The following is a 22,504-nucleotide window of genomic DNA, read 5'->3' as shown; positions in this document are numbered from 1 at the left end:
TCAGATCATTCTTTTAATACTCTTTTTTTTATAACCTAAACAAATGGTTTCTCTTCTGGTTTTTTTTTTTTTTTTTTTTTTTTTTTTTTTTAGATTTTATTATTTTTATTTCAGTTACCAGAAAAAAAAAAGAAAAAAAAAAAAACACAAAAAAAACTTAACACCAACGACAAAATAAAAGACCTCCAGGCAGAGGAATGTTGCAGTATAGATCAGCTGTCATCAATAACATCATCATCATAAAGAGGTTAAATAAACAAAACTAAGGGAGTGAGCAGGAGGGGAGGTATGTCCTTGTGAGAGACTTGTGTGTCTAAAGCCTCTCTGACTGGGGTGACAGAGTGAGGCAATGTTTGTGTCTGGCTGGGTGTTCGTTTGTTCGTGAGAGAGAGAGAGAGAGAGAGAGAGAGAGAGAGAGAGTGAAAGTAGGCGTGAGTTCTAGGAGGCAGTGTGTCTCAGAAGGTTGCCATCTCAGGTGTCCGTCTGTGTTTCAGTGGGTGCCTGGGTCTCCATCTCTCTCTCTGTGTGTCTCAGTGTCTGGGTGTAGGGTATGTGTGGGACCGGGTCTCAGTCTAAGTCTTTCTTTCACTCTCTGCTCAGGGGAAGACGTGTTGCCCTCTGTCTGTGTCTCAGTGTGTGTGAGTGTGTACAGTTGTCACTGGGTCTCAGTGTGCATGTGTGTATTGTCTCTGTCTCTCTACTCGGGGGGGAGGGTGGGTGGGTGGAGATGCTTTGCCACAGCTCCTGGGTCTCAGTATGTTTGTAAGGTTGTCTCTGGGTCTCTCTCTCTGCTCAGGGGGCGAAGGTTGCCATCTCGAGGGAGATGCGCTGCCACAGCTCTTTGGTCTGCTTGCCCCTCTTGAGGTTCTGCAGCACATCGTTGAACTGCATCATGCCGACGGGGGTGAGGCAGAACGCACTGCGCGCGCTGCGGATGATATTCACAAAGTCATCGTAGTCCGCCGGGGTCAGGTGGATCAGCCGGTGATGGATATACTGGAGAGAGAGAGAGAGAGAGAAAGAGGATGATAGAGGGACGGAGAGGGTGAATAGCCCCTCTCATCTGCAGGTATGCCTGTGTGCGTATCTATAGGACTGTTAACGTATGCAGTCTTGCACCTGTGTGTCTATAGCTCATGTGTAGTGTGTGTGTGTCTATAGCATGTGTCTGGGTCTGTGTCTACAGCGTGTCAGTGTGTGTGTGTGTCTACAGCATGTGTCAGTGTATGTCTATAGCATGTGTGTGTGTGTGTGTTTATAGCATGTATCTGGGTATGTGTCTACAACCCCCTCACCTGCAGGTATGCCTGCTGGCAGCGCTGCACGAGCTGGTGGAAGGCAGGCATGCGCAGGTGTGCGTGGACGTGCGCAGGATTCAGCCGCTGCAGCGCCTCCATGATGATCTCCTGCAGCACGAAGGGGCTGAGCACGCCCTTCGCAGCCCCCACGCAGAACTGGTACACATAGTTCACTCCTGCAAAGACACAGAGACAGAGAGAGTGAATACCTTCCCATACTACACAGACACAGAGTGAATACATTCTCATACTGCAGAGACAGACAGACACACAGTAAATATTAGGTACACTAATAAGCACGTCTCCCAATTATGAATGTATTATTTAACTGCTAATGCATGCTCGTGATTCTTCAGCTCTAAGCAATATGTCTGTCAGTGTGTCAAAATACTGTAATACAAGGGCAGTGTTATCGTCCCGTCCCGTCCCCCTTCTCTCTCTCTCTCTCTCGCCCCTTACCCAGGCGCGCGGCCAGCCCCAGCAGCCACTTGACATCCTCAGTGTAGGGGGGGCTGCGGGAGAAGTTGTTGGGGTGATCATTGTGAGCCCTGCGCCCCAGCATCTCCAGAGCCAGCATCCCTGTGAGGACAGGAGACAACGCACACGTGTGATTAAACCTGAACAATACAAACACACGTGATCAAAACTGAACACACACACACACACACACACACACACAGTGTGAGCAAAACTGAACACAGTACACACTCACAATACACACACAACACAGTGTGATCAAAACTGAACAACACACACAGACACTGTAATACAAACACACACAGACACACTAATACACAACGTGCAGTAAGCAGTGAGTACGAGGAGCAAGGAGTCTGTGTGCTGACCAACTCTGTAGGCAGAGTGCAGGTAGTGCAGGCCCTGCTGGCTGACTGGCTGGCTGTGCTGCTCCTCCTCGGAGGGGAAGGGGGACGGCTGGGGGGCAAGGCCAGTCAGAGAGGAGCCTGCGTGCATGCCACCTACTGGAGACAAACAAACACAGGAGAGATTAATAACACCACAACTGCAGTGCGAGAGCCAATCCAGGTTTTACATTCATCCTGTCAGCTTAATAATAATAATAATAATAATAATAATAATAATAATAATAATGATAATAATAATAATAATGACTCCCGTTGCAGAGCCAGCCCAGGTTTTGCATTCTCTGCACTGACCTGCCACGGTGGTACCGAGGGGCAGCCCTGCTTCGGGGTGGTAGGGGTGCACAGCAATCTGTGTCATGGACGGGACAGGCACACCTGGGAAGCTGACGGTAGTGGCTGCCATGGGGGGGTGCGGGTGGGGGCCCGTCGCCACGGAGAAGGGGTACTGGGCCCCCATGAAGGCCGGGTGCACTACCTGGGAAGGGACACAAACACACTGAAGTCAGTTAGACAGTGATCTGGGCAGCCAGGCTGCCCACACTGCAACCACACCAGCAGGGGCAGTGTGCTCCACACAGCATCGCAGAGCCAGTCACTCTCACACACACACAGTGATCCAGGCAGCAAGGCAGGCTCACACTGCAACCACACCAGCGTGTACACTTGTAGACAGTCAGTGATAGAGTTTGTATCTAGAAGATTTGATTTTACACACGCACAGAGACCAAACCCCCACAACCAACACACACAGAAACTCAAACAGCATGCCTCCACACTTCCATGCGAGTCCGCTATCAACACACGTAAACAGAGACAGACAGAAACACAGAGTCCTTCACTCTCCTTACCTGTGGGTATGCTCCCCCTGACATGGGGAACACAGCTGGCCGGGGGATGTGCTGCAGGGGGTGCCCCAGATACTGCGGGGTGCAGATGGAGGACAGGTGCGTCTGGATGGTGGTGTAGGGGTGCAGCCCCTGTGTGTGGGGGTGCCCCATGGCAGACCCTGCGATGGTGTGCTGCTGGTACAGCGTGGAGCCCACCGATATCACGGGGACCACAGCCGCTGTGCTCACCGTCACCGCCGCCCCCCCCCCCTCCCTCCAGGAGACGCCCAGGCTCCAGCCTCTCGCCGCGGCCCCTGCCGGCCCCCCCGTTGGCCCCACAGCCCCCCGAACCCTCACGCTGGGTCCCTGTCCCACCCACCACGGTCTGCTCATACAGCCAGTACCACTGGTGAGCCACTTCGAAGAGGACCTCGGGGTACACCCCTCCACCCTTCGCAGCCTCCTCCACCGCCATGCACGCCTTCTCCAGCATCACGTTGTCCTGAGAGAGTGGAGAGGGGAGGAGAGAGAAAATGTTAAACGCCATGGTTAATACACCATTATCATCTTGAACTTTATTTAAAGACCTGGGCTGTTTGTAATATCTAAATGTAAATCAGGGAACTCTAGCTTATCTTAGCAAACAGCCACCCTCCACCCCCTTCGCCACCCCACTTCCCAGTCCCTACCTGCTCCTTGCACTGCACCAGTGCCCTTTGGATCTCGTTGGGGTTCAGTGCGTGTGCGTGAGGCAGGCAGCTCAGAGCCAGCTCCGCCGCGGCCCGCACCATGTTGAGGTCACGGGCCCGCGAGGCCCGGTCTGCTAGAGATGCTACCTCAGGGGGGGTGAGGTGGCCGTCCCAGCACTCCACCAAGATATTAAGAGCAGCGCTGCCGATCTCCATCGCCTGGCCTAGGGGGGCGGGGAGAGAGAGAGAGACAGAGAGAGAAAATGAGAGAGGCGCTCACACACACACACACACACACACACACACACAGAGCGTCACACAGGCTCGCTCACCAGTGATCCAGGAGACGTGAGAGGAGTAGGTCCTGGAGAGCCAGTTGGGTGAGACGAAGTTGTGCAGGCCCAGGGCGTACAGGCCGATCTCGAAGGCGCACAGGTGCAGGTTGCGGTGTGGCCCCTGGTGGCCCCCGCTGGCGGAGGGGTGTGTGAAGATGGAGGTGGAACTGTTGCCGCCGGCCTTGATCAGCACCGTCTTGGCCAGCTCAAAGTAGAAGTGTGCTGCGGCCTCCGAGGGCTGGTTAGGGACGTGCGGAACGTGGCACTCCGGACGACGCCCCTTGTACCTGCACAACCAGACAGACCTTCGTTAGGCTCCCAGCCAAGGACTTGTCCCAACCAGACCCTCAAATATTAAGTTAATAAGTTTGAGAGTTCTATATGTCTCCTCGTGCAGTTTCTGGCTGCTCAAAATCAGAGCTATCAGTGAGCTATCTATGATGAAAAAGTGACAATCATGATGGATACCAACAGCATATACAGAATAATGAGAGTTACCAAGTTTCATGACAATTTGAAAAGCAGTTATCCAGATATCTGTAAAAAAATGTGAAGTGTGGAAATAAGACCCCTATTACAGAGCAGTTTCACCCAGTCCAGGTTTTACTACAAGCTTGATTCACCCCAGTGTATAGGTAACAAGCTCAGGAGTTTCTCATTAAACTCATAGTAAAACCAGGAATGGATCAAACTGCTATGCAATGAAAAAAAGGAAGTTTCATCAGCAGCAGGGGGACAAGAGAGAGAGTCTCTTTATATAATAAATTGGAACATGCCTTGGCTTTAACCCTTGATATAGCCAGCCTTTGTTTATCACAGGAGAGTAGAAATGAGAAATCACTTTATTCATCAAATGAGAAGTGGGTAAACTCAGTTTATCTGCGTTTACTCTCAACTACACTACTGGAAAGATCCTGGTCCGTTTTCAGTTTGCTTGTTCCATCACGCTCACCTGCTGCTGTCGGCACTCTTGGCTCTGGCCCCGCCCCCGCCCCCTGCCCTGCGTGACCCGCTGGAGGAGGAGGAACCCAGCGAATCGGACGAGGAGCTGCTGATGCTGTCACTGTCCTGGCCTCGCCCCCAGGAGGCCGCTGCCCAACCGCCTCGCAAGGGGCGTCGGCTGAGCGTGGGGGAGCTGTCGGAGGTGGTTTCGGGGGCGCTGCTGTCGATACTAGCCATGCCTGAAAAGAGGAGTCAGAGTGAATCTGTAGCCAGGCTAGAAGAAACTACAAGTGAAACATTGAGAAATCCCTGGGGTGCTGTGCGTGTGTCTGTTATGGGGTGCAGGTTATTTGTGTGTCTGTGTGAGCCTTTATTTGTATTGGTGTGCGTTTTGGGGTGTTCGTTACCGGTGTGCTTCTTCTTTTGTCGAACAGGGGAGCCCCAGCAGCGGCCACTGTATGCCCCTCGAGCCCCAAGGGCCAGTCGGCTGGGGACCCGGCCCTCAGACTTGAAGGGGGGGGCCTCGCTCTGCAGCTCAGCGGAGGAGAGGGGCACGCCATCTGGGGAGAGGCAAACAAACAATTACACACAGGACAGTAACTGTCCTCTGCTTACACACTGTGTCTTTTGTGTGTATAAATAAACCTGTTTTTCTGTGTTGGAGATGATTTTCGAGGGACAGGCAAATCTGGCACCAACATCCCATTCCAGCCCACATCCCTAATGTCCCTAACGATTCTGTGTCGTTTCTATTGCATTTCAGTGATTGTGGTCATTGGTTCACGTTCTTCAGGTGTAACTATTTATGGAACGAATAGAACAAAAATATAAAAAGACTGGAATAAAATTTTGGTGCCAGATTTGGCCACGCCTAAATTCACACTGAACTTCCAAAATATACAGTATTCATAATTCTGCACCATTTTCAATTCTACATAAATATTAGTGAGCAGCCCTCTGGTGGCCAAACAGTGCATCACAGGCATCTCTGTAATAGACATGTTCCCTTTGCATGTCATCCTTCACGTACCCTCCAGTTTTTGCAATGTTCCGATATCGTTGTCAAACTGTATTTCTCTTCTTTTGTATTACTCACTCTCCCCCCTCCCCCTCTCTCACCCTGCTGCTCTCTGCTGCTGTAGTTCTCTCCGGCAGGCCCCTGCACCGTGCTGGTCAGCCCTGCTTGCTGATTGGCTGCCCCCTCGCTGGCGACGCCCTGCGCAGCTCCAGACCCTCCTCCCATGGACTGTCCTGTGTGCTTGGCCACGTCCCCCGTGTGAGCCGCGTGCTTGGAGGGGGAGCGTTGGCTGCTGGCGGCCGGCTTGCTGGAGTAGAAAGAGCTCAGAGTCTGGGGCTTGTGAGTCTGGCTCTCCCGGTCCAGCAGCTTGTCCAGGATCTATGAGAACAAAAGAACGACACAACACTGCTTCTTAATAATGATACTATTAACCAATCTAGACTCTACAGGCAGAAGAGAACACAACTTGTATCTCTTAAATATACAAAATAGCACAACACACTATTGTTAACAACAACAACAACAACAACAACAACAACAATAATGTTCCCCCTTTATAAAGTGCCATTGCTACGAGACTGTGCTATTTGTGTCCCACATTTTAACAAGAATACAAGAGCTGGTGTAATGGCATTACGGGGCAATAGGGAGCCTCGACCATTCAGCATCATAACTAGCTGTGTCTGTCTGCACGCCTGTCTATCTGCCTGTCTGTGTGTCGTACCTTCTTGAGCTTGCCCTGGTCGTCCTTGTAGGTGATCATGAGCGCCAGGGCCAGGTCCCCCTTCTCTCGGCGCGTCCCCTCACACAGCAGGGGGTGCTCCGCCTCGCTCACCGTCGTCTTCATACCTGAGAGAGAGAGAGAGAGAGAGAGAAAAAAAAGAGACACTGTATCACTCACACACACACCTTGAGACACTGTATACTCACACACACACCTTAAGACACTGTACCACTCACACACACCTTGAGACACTGTACCACTCACACACACCTTGAGACACTGTATACTCACACACACCTTGAGACACTACCACTCACACACACCTTGAGACACTGTACCACTCACACACACTAAACACTGTATACTCACACACACCTTGAGACACTGTACCACTCACACTAGAGACACTGTATACTCACACACACACACTAGAGGCACTGTATACTCACACACACACACTAGAGGCACTGTATACTCACACACACACACTAGAGGCACTGTATACTCACACACACTCCATGAGACACTGTACACACTCACACACACACTCACTCTCTCACCAAGTGCTGCGACGGCTGCCTCGAACCCCAGCTCCTCATCTCCTGGCATCTCGTTGTTCCGGTTTCGGCTCGGGGGACGGGAGCCGGTGGGGGAGACCACTGTGGAAGAAACGGTGGAGGGGACGACACACAGTCAGAGACAACACTTCCACTGCATGGTACAGTCCGGCTCACAACACAAGTTCAGGTAGTTTAGCTGGTGAATCAGGGACAGTTCAAAACACAGGGTTCATTGACAACACAAGCTGGTTCTGGACTGTGGTTTCAGATTCCTTTAGAGAGACACTGATGATGTGCTCCTGGCCTGGGTGCTTGTTGCTGATCCTGCCTCAGAGCATGTCCAATACCACCTGGTACAGACTGCAGTATCAGTGCTGCAGATTCTGAGTGTTACCGAGTCTACCGACCGGTTACTGATCCACTTTGTGTGTGGTTCTGACCAGGGGTGCAGAGCACATTGAATATATAGCTAGCATACTCTGTGTGGTACTGACCATGACTGTGTGGAAACAGTGTAGAATTCTGACCCGGACCATACTGCAGGTACTGACCCGGGGTGCAGAGCACATCGAAGATGAAGCTGGCCAGCATGAGAGGCAGGACGGGTCGGTAATCGCAGAAGTTCCCGTCACGGAGCTGCTCGGCTCGCTCCCGGATAGAACTCATCTCCACCAGGCCCAGAGGCAGCTTCTTCAGCAGGGCCACCACCTCCGACTCCTGATACGCCAGCTTCACCTGGGGGGGGGGGGGGCGGGACACAGCAGGGTCACTGATACACACTACCAACACAGAGAGAGACAGACAACACACACAGTGGAGGCAGCGCCGCATTCATAGCCGTAATTCACTTTTTCAGTAACAGGTGATTGGTTTTAATATAATAATCCTTTGGCCCCAGCTACAGCAACCATCCCTGCGCTGTACCAAAGTTATGCCCATTCATTACCTCAAGTGCCTATTTGCCCCATTGCCTCAGTAGAGCCAGTGCCTCCCTGCCGTTACCTCGAGTGCCTTGGTGGAGGCAGGGGGTCTCTGTAGCTCCAGGGCGAACATGCCAGTGTTGAAGGCCAGGTTGTGCAGCTCGGGGCGCTCGCTCAGCACAGTCAGCAGGAAGGCAGTCTTGCACAAAGTGCCCGTGGCAACCAGGGTCTGCCGGCTCGTCGACACCTTGCTCTTTTTACCCTGGAGAGACAAGGATGGCAATTAAGTTGGAAAGCTAAAAGCCAAATATGACTTTCTGAGAACAGCCCTGACCCTGCATAGCTGCTGGACAGTACCTTGGTTTGGGGTGCCCTGTCTCTGTGCCCCTGCTCTGACAGTACCTTGGTCTGGGATGCCCTGTCTCTGTGCCCCTGCTCTGACAGTACCTTGATCTGGGGTGCCCGGTCTCTGTGCCCCGGCTCTGACAGTACCTTGGTCTGGGGTGCCCGGTCTCTGTCTTGGTCTGGGGTGCCCTGTCTCTGTGCCCCTGCTCTGACAGTACCTTGGTCTGGGGTGCCCTGTCTCTGTGCCCCTGCTCTGACAGTACCTTGATCTGGGGTGCCCGGTCTCTGTGCCCCTGCTCTGACAGTGCCTTGGTCTGGGGTGCCCTGTCTCTGTGCCCCGGCTCTGACAGTACCTTGGTCTGTGGTTGCTCCACCTTCAGGTCAGGAGGGTTGGATAGAAGATCCTCAGCCAGCTCCACAGCCAGACGACACGCCTCGTTACTGTAGCCATGAGCATAAAGGGCCTCTGCACACGCAAACAGCACCTGGGGAGAGAGAGGATTCACTAGAAACTTTCCACAACAGAGTAGAAAGAGAACAAATTAAAAAAAAAAGTCATATTCTGAAACCACAATCCTGAAGTGAGCTCCAGCACTCCAGGGCTGCCGTAGCTGTGTGTGTGTGTGTGTGTGTGTGTGTGTGTGTGTCTCACCTCTATGCGCCCCTCCTGCTCCAGCGGCTTGATCCCAGAGAAGACGTCTGGTTCCTCCTCTCCGTTGGCGCAGTGCTGGCCACCCCCTCCCTCCTCAGAAGCAGCGCTCAGGTAGTATGCCTGGTAATCATCCTCCCTTGGAGGCTCCGGGGCCTGGGCAGAGATGGGCTCTGCCTCCCCACTCTCCGTCTCCCTCTCCCAGGAAGAGGCAGGCTCCACGGCAGGGTCCTCCCCCTCTTCCAGCTCCTCAATCTCAGCCTCCACCTCCACCTCCCCTCCCCTGCTCTCTGTGCCTGCGGACGAGCTCTTGCTGGGGTAGTATCCCATGGTGCTCCCTTTCCCAGGGCTGTACTTGCACAGTGCGTCTCTGTGCAGGGTGGGTGGGGAGTGGGTGGTTGATGCTGGGGGGGGCAGCAGGTCGAAGGTGTTGCTGGCTTCGGCCCCCAGCGCCAGGCTCGACCCGTCATCCATGCTGAGCTCAGCTAGGTCTGGTTCCAGAGAGCTGTCCTCGCTGCTGGTCCTGCGCTTGCTGGACCCATGCTTGACACTCCCAGCTCCACCTGCCTTACCTGCCTGAAGCAGCTTCACTTTGTCCCCCAGAGCAGAAGCAGCAGCAGACCCTCCGACTCCAACTTTGTACACCCCCTTACTGCCACCACCGTCCTCCAGAGCCAACGAGACCCCCCCACCCCCTCCCCCCAGCCGACCCCCCAGCACTAGCCCTCCCCCGCTGGAGACCCCTTTACGCTTTCCCGTCTCTTTGGGGCGCACTGCCATCTCCAGGTGTGAGTTGCCCCTGCTGCTCCTGTGCTCTGCTGCGCCCTCCTGCCCATTTGCCCTGCCAGCTCCTGGCTCCGGGGGTTCCCCTGCCCCTGCCCCTGCCCTGCCTGCCCTTTGCTGCTGCACTGTCCTAGCCCAGCAGAAGGCCAGACTCTTCTTGTCCGCGCTGCAGTAGGTGATGCCGGGCAGGGGGTAGGCGCTCTCCCAGCTGAAGAAGCAGGACTCCACCGCCGGCTTGAAACCCTGGAACAGCTTATCCAAGGACTTGCGGTGCTGCCCCCGCTTCACGATCTCAATCACCTTGAGGTGCCACTGCTTGAGCTGAGCGCACAGCTCCCCTCGCCTGGGGAGAGCGAGAGAAGAACGAGAGATGGATGGGTGAAAGGACAGGGAGGACAAGAGAGGGGAAAAAGGGAGGTAGGGTGAGAAACAAAAAGATGGTTACTGCTGGGATTTACATGAAAAGGACTACTTTACACCATTTACATTTCCTGAGATTAAATTTCTTGCTTGTTTAACTTCCTACTGTGAGTGTTCGGTACGATTCTCTACTGCTGTTTCTGCTAACAGGCAAGTAGTAAGAACTCAACTACATTATCTGCCAATGGGGAGCAATTGGGGGGCTGGGGGGAGAGTAGTGTTACCTCTGTGGGCTCATGGTGGGGTCCAGCACCGCCAGTCTCCAGAGCACCACCATCTCGTCACACATGCTGGCGCAGGCGTGAGCCGCCACCTCAGACTGGCCGTTACTGCGCCCAGTGTGCCCGCTGGCACTGCTGTGAGAGGCGGAGGTGCGCACACTGTACCACCAGCCGATTATCTACAAGAGACAGGGAGAGAGAGATAGAGAAGAGAGAGAAGGAGGTTAATCCTAGACTGTTCACCCTAAACAGACGTGGAGAGACACTGCTCAGGGGAGTTAGTTACCTGGTGTGTGTGTGTGTCTGGTTTATCTGCTCAGGTGAAGCACTGCTCAGGTGAGTGTGTCAGGTTCACCTGCTCAGGTAATTATGTGATCGCCTCAGGTGTGTCTGGTGTTCCTGCTTGTAGAGGAGTGCATCAGGTTTACCTGCTCAGGTGTATTAGTTACCTGCTCATAGGTGAGGCACTGCTCAGTCAGTATCTCCAGCAGTGGCGCGGCGTTGCTGTCTCTCCTCTTGAACATCTCCCTGACAATGGAGAGCAGGTTCCAGATCCCCTCCGGCTCGCGGCCCCTCAGAGGCCTCAGAAGGCAAGCCCACTCTGCAGCAGCAGGGGGCTCAGTGGAGGAGAGGTACATGGAGTTCACATCACTGCAGAGTGAGAGAGGGAGCGTGAGAGGCGAGAGGTACACCAAAATTCACCATCCTAGTCAATTGGTCTATTTCCCCTCCTTCCCCATTCTCTCTACCCCTTACACCCAGTTCTCCCAGCTCACCTGAACACCACCGGCGAGGGCCCGCAGAACTTGTGCAGAGTCTTCTTGATGTTGTCGCTCAGCGTCGACTCGTCAAGGTACCAGGTGCTCTGATCAGAGGCCGAGGGGCCGGCCGTGGGGTCTGGGGGACAGAGAGAGACAGACAGACAGACAGGTTTAGCTTGGTAAACATAACTTCAATCAAAAGATGATCAGAGCTGAGCTGCATGTCCCTCCCTCTCGGTCTTGCTCCCTCCTTGGGTTCAGCTAGATGCTGGGATGAGCTATCCCTCACCCCTCTATTCCTGGGGCTCAGCATACAGTGCTGATGGCAGTGGACTGACAGAAACAGCTCATCAGGAGCCGCTGTGCTGTTCTATCCCTATCCCTTCTCCCTTCTCCCTTCTCCCACCCTAATCCTCCCCTCCCTCTCACCAGGCGCTCCGCATACAGTGTTGATGGCAGTGGACTGAGAGGAGAGCAGTTCGTCCAAGAGACGCTGGGCCGTGGGCAGGATCTGAAAACAAGACAGGAGACAGACAGGGCGCAAGATTAGTCCTGCAAGACAGCCAGCTACCATCTCGTAGAAACAGGCTGTGGAAGGATACAGGGGTACGAAACTGAAATTCAGGCTCTCACCTGCTGTGGCAGCTCACTGATAAGGTACTGAGCAAACTTCTGGAGCTGGTCTCTGTGCAGCCGGGACAGAGACTCAGAGACCGGGGCGCGCAGACACACTGCCGAGGCCTGGGGAGGAGAGAAAAATAAATACAGTGGTTTGCAGAAGTATTCACCCCCCTGCAAAGTTTTCACATTTTGTTGGCACCTGAGCGTACTCCACGACGCTTTCAAATTAGACTTTACATGTAGAATCTACACAAATTACTCCACATTGATAAAGTTAAAAAATGCATATAGAATATAAATAAGTAAGATTTGCAGAGAAAACAGATTAATCTCACTTGCATAAATATTAAACCCCTTTGCTACTGCAGTCCTAAATCAGTGCAAATGATTTGTCTGAAAGGTCACAAAATTAGTGAAATGGTTTCAGCCTGTGTGTACTCGAAGTGGTTTATCTTGTAGATCATTTCCCTCAGGTATATAAAGACTTTCAAGCTGCAACTCACATAGTGATCCAACAAAGCAACCATGAAGACCAAGGAGCTTTCAAAACAAGTCAGGGATACAGTGGTAGAGAGACACAGAGCAGGAGAAGGGTACAAGAACATTTCAAAGGCACAGATTATCTCTCTCAGCACAGTGAAGTCCATCAACAATAAGCCGGTCCCTACACAAAGCTGGCCTGTATGAAAAGCACGTATGGAGTTTGCGAAAAAGCATGTAGATGATACTGCAGACATGTGGAAAAAGGTTTTGTTGTCAGACGAGACAAAAATTGAATTTTTTGGTCTAAATTCCAAGCGTTACGACTGGCGCAAGCCCAACACTGCACATCACCCAGTCAACACCATCTCAACTGTCAAGCATGGTGGTGGCAGCATCATGTAATGGGGATGCTTCTCTTCAGCAGGGACTGGGAAGCTTGTGAGGATAGAGGAGAGAATGGATGGTGCAAAGTACAGGCGAATCCTTGAGGAAAACCTGTTTGAGTCAGCCAAGACTCTGAAACTGGGGAGGAAATTCACATTTCAGCAATGACCCTTTGGGACAATGACCCAAAGCACAAAGCCTAAGCCAAAGCCACACTTGAGTGGTTGAACAAGAAGAGAATTAATGTTCTTGAGTGACCCAGTCAAAGTCCTGACTTGAATCCAATGGAACATTTATAGCGAGACTTGCAGTCCATCGACAATCCCCAACCAACTTATCAGAACTGGAGCAATTTTTCCGTGAAGAATGGGAAAAGATTTCACCATCCTACTGTGCAAAGCTAGTAGAGACCTATCCAAACAGACTCATAGCAGTAATTGCTGCAAAATGTGCTTCTACTAAGTACTGGCTTAAGGGGCTGAATACTTATGCAACCAGAAAATTTCATTTTGTACATTTTCTTTGCAAGTTTTGCTGACATTTAACCTCCTCCTCATATAACAGTGTTCAGTTTCACCACTATAGCTTTGAATAAAGAAAGTTTGAAAAACTGTGCATACATTATTTGTAATTCAACAAAATGTGACATTATTGGTAGGGGGTGAATACTTCTGCAAACCAGTATAAATAATTAATAGATACAGTATACAGACATGCTCACATTTGTTGGTACCCCTCCACAAAAAACAAAGAATGCACAATTTTCTCTGAAATAACTTGAAACTGACAAAAGTAATTGGCATCCACCATTGTTTATTCCATATTTAATAGAAATCAGACTTTGCTTTTGATTTTTTATTCAACATAATAAAACAAATGAAAATGGCATGGACAAAAATGATGGGACCGCTAACCTAATATTTTGTTGCACAACCTTTAGAGGCAATCACTGCAATCAAACGTTTTCTGTAGCTCTCAATGAGACTTCTGCACCTGTTAACAGGTAGTTTGGCCCACTCTTCCTGAGCAAACTGCTCCAGCTGTCTCAGGTTTGATGGGTGTCTTCTCCAGACTGCAAGTTTCAGCTCTTTCCATAGATGTTCGATAGGATTCAGATCAGGACTCATAGAAGGCCACTTCAGAATAGTCCAATGTTTTGTTCTTATCCATTCTTGGGTGCTTTTAGCGGTGCGTTGTGGGTCATTATCCTGTTGAAGGACCCATGACCTGCGACTGAGACAGAGCTTTCTGACACTGGGCAGTATGTTTCGCTCCAGAATGCCTTGATAGTCTTGAGATTTCATTGTGCCCTGCACAGATTCAAGGCACCCTGTGCCAGGCGCAGCAAAGCAGCCCCAAAACATAACCGAGCCTCCTCCATGTTTCACTGTAGGTATGGTGTTCTTTTCTTTGAAAGCTTCATTTTTTCGTCTGTGAACATAGAGCTGATGTGACTTGCCAAAAAGCTCCAGTTTTGACTCATCTGTCCAAAGGACATTCTCCCAGAAGGATTGTGGCTTGTCAATATGCAATATGCACCTTGGAGTTCAGCTTGTATCTCTTTGGCAGTTATCCTTGGTTCTTTTTCTACCATTCGGACTATACTTCTGTTCAATCTGGGGTCGATTTTCCTCTTGCGGCCGCGCCCAGGGAGGTTGGTTACAGTTCCATGGACCTTAAACTTCATAATAATATGTGCAACTGTTGTCACAGGAACATCAAGCTGCTTGGAGATGGTCTTGTAGCCTTTACCTTTACCATGCTTGTCTATTATTTTCTTTCTGATCTCCTCAGACAACTCTCTCCTTTGCTTTCTCTGGTCCATGTTCAGTGTGGTGCACACAATGATACCAAACAGCACAGTGACTACTTTTCTCCATTTAAATAGGCTGAATGACTGATTACAAGATTGGAGACATGTGTGATACTAATTAAAGAAACTAATTAGTTTGAAATATCACTATAATCCAATTATTTATTATCTTTTCAAAGGGGTACCAACAAATGTGTCCAGGCCATCTTAGAATATCTTTGTAGAATAAGCAATAATTCATCTCTTTTCACAGCTTCTTTGCTTTATTCTATGACATTCCAAAGGCATGCAAGTATACATGATAAAATAGCTTTTAATTTCATCACTTTTCAGGAGGAATGAAGCATTATTTCAATGAGCTGTAAGGGTACCAACAAATTTGAGCATGTCATATATATATATGCATGAATGTATTTCTATATGTATGTACATACATAGAGAGATAGATATAAATTTAGATGTGCATTTAGAACAAGTTCTTCAATTTGCACCCACGTCGATTCGCGTCTCTTTTGGTTAGAGGAGTGTGTCTCTGTACAGATGGTGTTGGGAGGGCTTGCAGTGGGAGTTAATGCTGGTACAATCTGCAGCAGCAGCCCCAGGGATTTCCCCAGAGCGCTTCAGAGAAGATCATCACTCAGATACCACTCCCTGTTAAAACCACACTGCACACCCACTGCACACCCACTGCACCAGCACCAAAGGGCAGCCTAAATCTGGACAGGAGCAAGGAAACCACAGACACACAAACACACACACACACAGACGCACAGGCACATCACACTCGAAATGTGCAGATTGTATAAGATGTATATCGTAATCGCGCTGTGCATATTGTACAGTAGATTGTATGTGACACTCACGTTGTGAATCCTGAAGAGGCACAGCGCTACCACGTGGGCGCACCACTTGGCTCCGGCTCCACAGGTGCAGCTGCAGGAAGAAATGCGGCAGCGGTCAAACATCACGGCCACGTTGTACGCACCCTTCGCCTGAACCACCTGGGGAGAGACCACTGTGGCACTGAGGTGGAAACCTGGGGGGAGAGGGGGGGCAGGGTTAAAGCAACCAGGACTCACAACGTGCATAGAGATTGTGCAGTACACGACTGTGCCAGGAAAAAAACTGCTCACACGCTTCCATTTCAAAGACACCACCTAACCTCCACTTAATTGAGTGAAGTGTGCGCCATCCTGCTGAAAAATAAATGATTCAGATCCCTGGAGTTTGGCACAAGAGACTGGACAGGAGGGTGCGAGGGTCCTTCACAGTGTGTTAGTGTGTGAGTGTGTAGGGGTGGGGTGCTCGGAGGCTCTTACCAATCTGCAGCGGGTCCTTCACAGTGTGTGAGTGTGTAGGGGTGGGGTGCTCGGAGGCTCTTACCAATCTGCAGCGGGTCCTTCACAGTGTGTGAGTGTGTAGGGGTGGGGTGCTCGGAGGCTCTTACCGATCTGCAGCGGGTCCTTCACAGTGTGTGAGTGTGTAGGGGTGGGGTGCTCGGAGGCTCTTACCAATCTGCAGCGGGTCCTTCACAGCCCTCATCCTGTAGAGCTGCTCCCCCCGCTGGAACTCATCAGCACTGCCATTAGCGAGACACGAATACAGCCTGCAGAGAGAAAGGGAGGGAGAGGAGTTAGTGTGAACTGAAAGAGAGAAAGAGACACTCACACAAACACAGTAGGCTACCCTCAGCTCTGTGAGAGTGTGCGTCTCTCAGAGCGCTTGCATGTCTCAGTGTGCAGTCTCTAGTCTGTACCTGATGTCCTCCTCGTTCTCCGGGAAGCTCCAGTAGGCTATCCTGAGCTGCAGCTGCTCTGGGACAGGGGGGTACACCTTCTCCACCACCTCGAAGGGGATGTGGAACGCAACCTGCTTAGCAGAGAGCTCCACCAGAGGGATCACCTGACCATCTGAGAGGGGAGGAAGAGAGAGGGAGAGAAGGAGTTAATACCGAGAGAACAGCAAAAATCCTAAATCTGTAACAGCACGTTCAGAGAGACGCTGCACACTGCTTGAGGAGCGTTACTAACTAGAGTGATGCTTTTGCTTTGGCCCTGGCCTAACTCCAGACACTTTGAGAACCCAGAAGGAAGAGCCCAGGAACACTGATCATTAGAAATATAAAACACAAACAAACTGCAGTGAGGAAACAACCACAAGCACAAGAGACTTAGACACACTTGCACAAAGAGATACACACACACACAGAATTTTAGTCACACCCACCCACCCAGACACACAGAGACACTTACATAGAGACACACACACACAAAAACACCCAGACACACACAAACAGAATCTTACAAATAGAGTCACACACACACACAGAATCACACACACACACCAACCCAGACACACACAGAGACTCTTACATAGAGACACACACACACACACATACATACACGCACAGAGACTCTAACAAAGACACACACACACATTTTGGCTTGTTCCTCCCTGTGATTGGAGCAGGCTGGACTCTGGGGGCTGCCTCAGTTGAAATTCACAGAATCAGTGTGGATTTCTACGAATCACTCAGTAACGCTGCTGGCAACAGCTGCGTCAACCTTTGCAAAACACTTTCCACTAAACCGTAGTGAGTACAACTGAGCAACACGACACACATGCAGCCCCAACACCATGAATCAGGGATGGAAATAAGACTCCCATTGCATAGCAGTGTGATCCGTTCCTGGTTTTACTAGGAGTTTAATAAGACACATCTGAGCTTGTTACCTATACACTGGTGCTAATCAAGCTCGTAGTAAAACCTGCAATGGGTGAATGCAGTCTTATTTCCATCCCTGTAAGCCGATACAAGCAGAGCTGGGGCCTCACTGCACAGCTAGCATCGTGGGGGTAAGGGGGGCTGTGTGGAGAACACAGTGAAGGGGTGCAAACTAGAGGGGATTCCATTCCAGTTCATTTCCTAGTCAGAAAAGCTATTATGGGAAGCCCTCTAATCGCATGCTGTTACTGTTTTTTGATGCATGGCGACATTAATGTGCTTATTGGAAATATTAAATTGATAACCTTCCACTGCACACATCCTGCTTTAACAATACTATCAAGGCCACCGCACACTAGACCGACCCGATAAGACACCAACACGATTCTGTCGTGTCGGTTTTGTGTGAGGCTCAAACCGACACTGACAGGATACCGATGGATTTTGCTTGTCGGCGGGTTTTCAAACACTACAAAATCGTGTCGGTGTCTTATCGGGTCGGTCTAGTGTGTAGTGGCCTTTACACATGCATATCTCTGACAATGTGAAACGTTTTGGAAAAATTGCAAACATTTCACACTGGAAAAATTGTTTAAAACTCAGGCAGTGTGGTCTAATGGTTAGAGCTGAGGGACTGGGAAGGAGGGAGGCAGTGTGGCCTAGTGGTTAGAGCTAAGCAACTAGGAGGGAGGCAGCGTGTTCCAGTGGTTAGAGCTGGGAAGAGACTGGGAGTGAGGGAGGCAGTGTGGTCTACTGTTTAGAGCTAAGGGGTTGGGAGGGTGGCCTAGTGGCTAAAGCTGAGGGGCTGGGAGGGAAGGAGGCAGCCTGTTCTAGAGGTTAGAGCTGAGAGGGAGGGAGGCAGTGTGGTCTAGTGAGTGGAGCCTGTCATTTATTGAACAAATACCAAAAACAGGCAGAGCTACAGATACACCAATACAGTTTGTTTTCTTACCTTTTATTTTGACAGTGGGAGAGTTGGGTCCTGCCGACTGCTTTCTCCATCCTCGCCAGTTCTGACACAGGCTCTCCGCCTCGGAGATGAAAGAGCACAACGAGTCCTCCTCGAACCGGTCCGAGTCTTCAAAGGAAAACCTCTCCCCGTCCTCCCACTCCGCGAACATGAGTTCCATCACAGCGGCGGGGCTCACCGAGAACAAGTGACACGCAGCGACGGCGCTGCACACACCAAGACTCGGCTCTCCAAGCAAGACGAAAGACAAGAAAACAACCAACAGGCTTTCCTCGCTCGCAGCAACACACTACTGCTGATTCCGATCAAGGTGTTTCCTTCCTTTAGTTGAACAAATTGAAGTTATAGCAACGGTGCAGCTTCAGACTTCAATCGTAACACTCCTCGTTCGTGTTTGTATTCATATGGGTGCCATGTATTATTTTTTTTTGTTCACTTCCAACACTTTTCTTAGACACGGACTCAACTCAGAAAAAGACGGAGCCAGCCGCGGCAATAACACCGCAGCGGTGAATTAAATGGGATCTTTATTCCTACAAGTTGCTAATACTATATTTACATGTACTGACTTACTTCGAGAAACAGAAATAATCGTTGTGCAACTCAATACTCGAACTATATATTAAAAAAAGAGATATATTACGAATATGCAGAAACAGAAAATAGATATATTTTCTTTTAACACGAACTGTGAAAAGAAAACGTATTATTATTGTAGTCAATTTGTGTCTCGGCGAGTGTCACTCTGGAATACACCGCGTCTGGAAGTAAACAAATAAAGACACCAAGCTAAATGATTTTCTTTTTAATAGAAAAAAAACCACGACGTGACGAATAACACAAGAGCCGGGGGGTTGTGGGTGTGCTCGTGACATATAGTAAGAGGTTTCAGTTTAGACTAGTTTAACAAGTCGTTCATTTAGTCAATTTAGTTTCATTACCAAAAAAAAAAAAAAAAAAAAAAAGCGTTATACCAAACTAATCATTTCAGATCTCTTTCAAACTCGTTATATATCTATAGATCTATCTATCTATCTATATCTATATATATATATGAACTACGTAAGTCTAATCATTCAGAGACACACACAATGACCGCTGTAGCCTACTGTAGTACTGGTGCCAAGTCCGCCTCGATCGTGGTTCCGTTGAAAAGTTCTCACTTGTCTTCGGCAGTGTTGTTGTTGCAGTTCCGTGCTTGTGTTGGGTTTTATTCCTGAAAATGCGCTCCCGTTTTTAGTAAACCCTCGGGGTGAAACACATTGCCAACTCGAAAATAACCCCCCCGTTCTCCGTGTGTCAATAGTATCGCTTTAATCCTCTCCGATTACATTTTCTTCAATGCAACACAACACATCCACCAGCAACCCCTAATCCGTCAAACCTCTTCTTATTATTCTGTGTGTTGTCTGAAGAAATGGTTAGGGTCACGTTTATATATTTTGGATCTCTTTTTCGCTGTTTTGTATAAAAACAAAACCCACACACACGGCGATGCCGGTGACACAGCACAGGAAAACACCGTCAGTCTCTTCAGAGGCGCTCTTACTGTACGCTTGTTAATAATAATAATAAGAATAATAATAATAATAATAATATCTGAAATGAATGCAACCGCTGATTTATATTTGTATTATCCAAATATAATTGCAATAATACTAATAACTTGTATTCCTTATGTTTTTTTTTTTTTGGGGGGGGGGGGAGAGTATCCGGCACAGTCGTCTTTCTTTCTTTCTTTCTTTCTTTCTTTCTTTCTTTCTTTGTAAAACAAAACAAAACAGCTACTCTGGTTGTATTTTGAAGCCTCAGACGGTCGGTGAGAGCTCACTCGTCGGCCCCGGTTGCCGGTTTCGCTGGCCCTCCGGACGCCGTGTTCAAAAGCCCTGTCTGCTTCGTTGCTAAAAAGGCTGCGTGTCTCGGTCTCCTGTATATTCCCGGGACCCCCCGTTTTTTGCCGTTTCTTCCCGGTCGCCCCCAGCTCTTTCTCCGCTAATGAAGATGGCTCTCTCACGTCTCAGACCCACACAGCTTCAACCAGCGCTCCACGATCAGCTGATCCCAACTTCCGCCTCACACTCACTCACACTCAAACTAACTCTTGTTTTGTATAATTGTGGAGCGTGATTAAGACCAGCGGCCTCTTTATACAACAGAAACGTGTTTTACAGTTTGGTATTTTCAAAGACACTTCGGATATTTCCACCGAGGTTGCTCGGTTTCTATTTTTTTTTTTTTTAAATCCCTCACGACCCCAACTCCCCTTGATCGCTGTTGCTATGATGTAAACTGACACGAGCACGCATGTAGAGGATGACGTCACCGGTTTAGGGACGGCAGTTTGAATGACAGGCTTTAGAAAACTTAATAATACACTATATGAGGATTTAAATAAATCAGACATTATTATATGGAGCTTTTCAAATTTTAATTCAGAAAAATGGCTGTGGAATTTAGTAAAATTAAACAACAGGAAACAAGAAGAAGTATTGTTTCTTTAAATGATAAATTATCCTATTTGATCAGTAAAGGTTTATTGTCGGATGAGGATTAGAATTGAAAAATCTACAATTAACACTATATAATTATTTTTATTGAACTAACTAATGGCGTTTTCGTTTGTTCACGTGCTAAATGGTTGGAAAATGGTGAGAAAAATTCGTTATTTTTTTGCTCTCGAAAGACTGAATTTTAAACAAAAGTTTATCTGTTTATCTATTGATCATAATAGTCTTTTTTTTCTTATGCCTCTGTGTTAGGCTTAAATTGAGCTAAATGTGAGGTTTTATTTGTTCATGATTCACCTGTCACAAGTGTAGAAAACAGTTCAGTTAAAAACTCTGTTACAGAGACCTACCTTGGAATTTTGATTTCTAAGAATAGCATTGAAAGAGAAAAAAATAATTTATTTCCTAAAATACAAAAAAAAAATCAATTTTGAATCTCTGGTTACAGAGAGATATTTACCTGTTTTTGGTAGATCTTTAAAGTTGAAGGCATCTCTAGACTGGTATCCCCTGCACTAAAAAAAAAAAATACAAATATTAATTATGTATTATTAAATTTATTTGGAAGAACAAACCCCATACAATTAAAAAATCTGTTATTATTTCTAATCCCCAAATTGGTGGTTTAAATACTCTATACTTTAATCATCTCAATAATACCTTTAAAAGTAAATGGTTAAAACAATGCTTGCTCCACGATAACTATTTGGTTTTTAATTACAAAATAATTTTCTGGCTGTCTAAAATTTCTGTTAGCATGCAATTATTCCCCAGATAAAATTCCCTGTAACTTATCAAAATTTCACTTGCAAGCCTTAACAGCTTTTGAAACTATAGCTCATATCTATAACTTTCCCCCTAATAGAGAATTATTATGGAACAACCAAAATGTTTTAAAAAAAGAGAAATCTTTTTTTTTATTGAGTCATGGAAGGAAAACAATATTTTGTTTAAATTTAGTTTGGTGATAATGGAAACGTTCCATCATATGAAACTTTGATAAATAATTTCAATGTTCCTGTCCCATCCAAAGAGTTTTGTTATGTTATAAGTGCTATACCTCCAGGAATTCAGTCTCTGCTCAAGAGTCACAATGCTTATAATAATAAGAATAACTCTTTTCCTGAATTCAAGATTAGATCTAAACTTCTTTTAGATCCCACTTGTTCCAATACTTATATTAGAAACACCTTTGTTAATGAAGATTATACACTATCTAAAGGAACTTCCTTTTGGAATAGCATTGTCAATAATATTAATTGGCAGTTAACATGGTCCCTCCCTCTTAAATACTGTATGGATAATAACATTAAATAAGTTAGTTTTAATATTTTACATAAGATTTACCCTACAAATGAGACAATTAGTAAATATAACTTTGATGTATCAGCCTTGTGTAGTTTTTGTAACTGGGAAACCAAATCCATTGTACATTTATTTGTTTTGTGCTCTTTTACCACAAAATTCTGGTCAGATATTTGTCTTTTTATCTGTAATCATTTGAATGTAACTGTTGACCTACAATCTGTAGATATAATTTGCTCTTTTAAACATTATAACAAAGATGTCCCATTCTTGCACTTTCAGGTAGAATTAAATAATTACTTCACTTCTCTTATGTTATG

General features: G+C 48.2%; 1 pseudogene; it reads right to left on the bottom strand.

Moving 5' to 3' along the window:
* Positions 1-20,661, bottom strand: LOC117417698 (zinc finger SWIM domain-containing protein 8-like; annotated as a pseudogene).
* Positions 20,662-22,504: the final 1,843 nt, after the last annotated feature.

Source organism: Acipenser ruthenus, chromosome 13 (genome assembly GCF_902713425.1).
Source record: "Acipenser ruthenus chromosome 13, fAciRut3.2 maternal haplotype, whole genome shotgun sequence".
Lineage (NCBI taxonomy): Eukaryota > Metazoa > Chordata > Actinopteri > Acipenseriformes > Acipenseridae > Acipenser > Acipenser ruthenus.
This window is presented reverse-complemented; position numbering and strand designations above follow the sequence as displayed.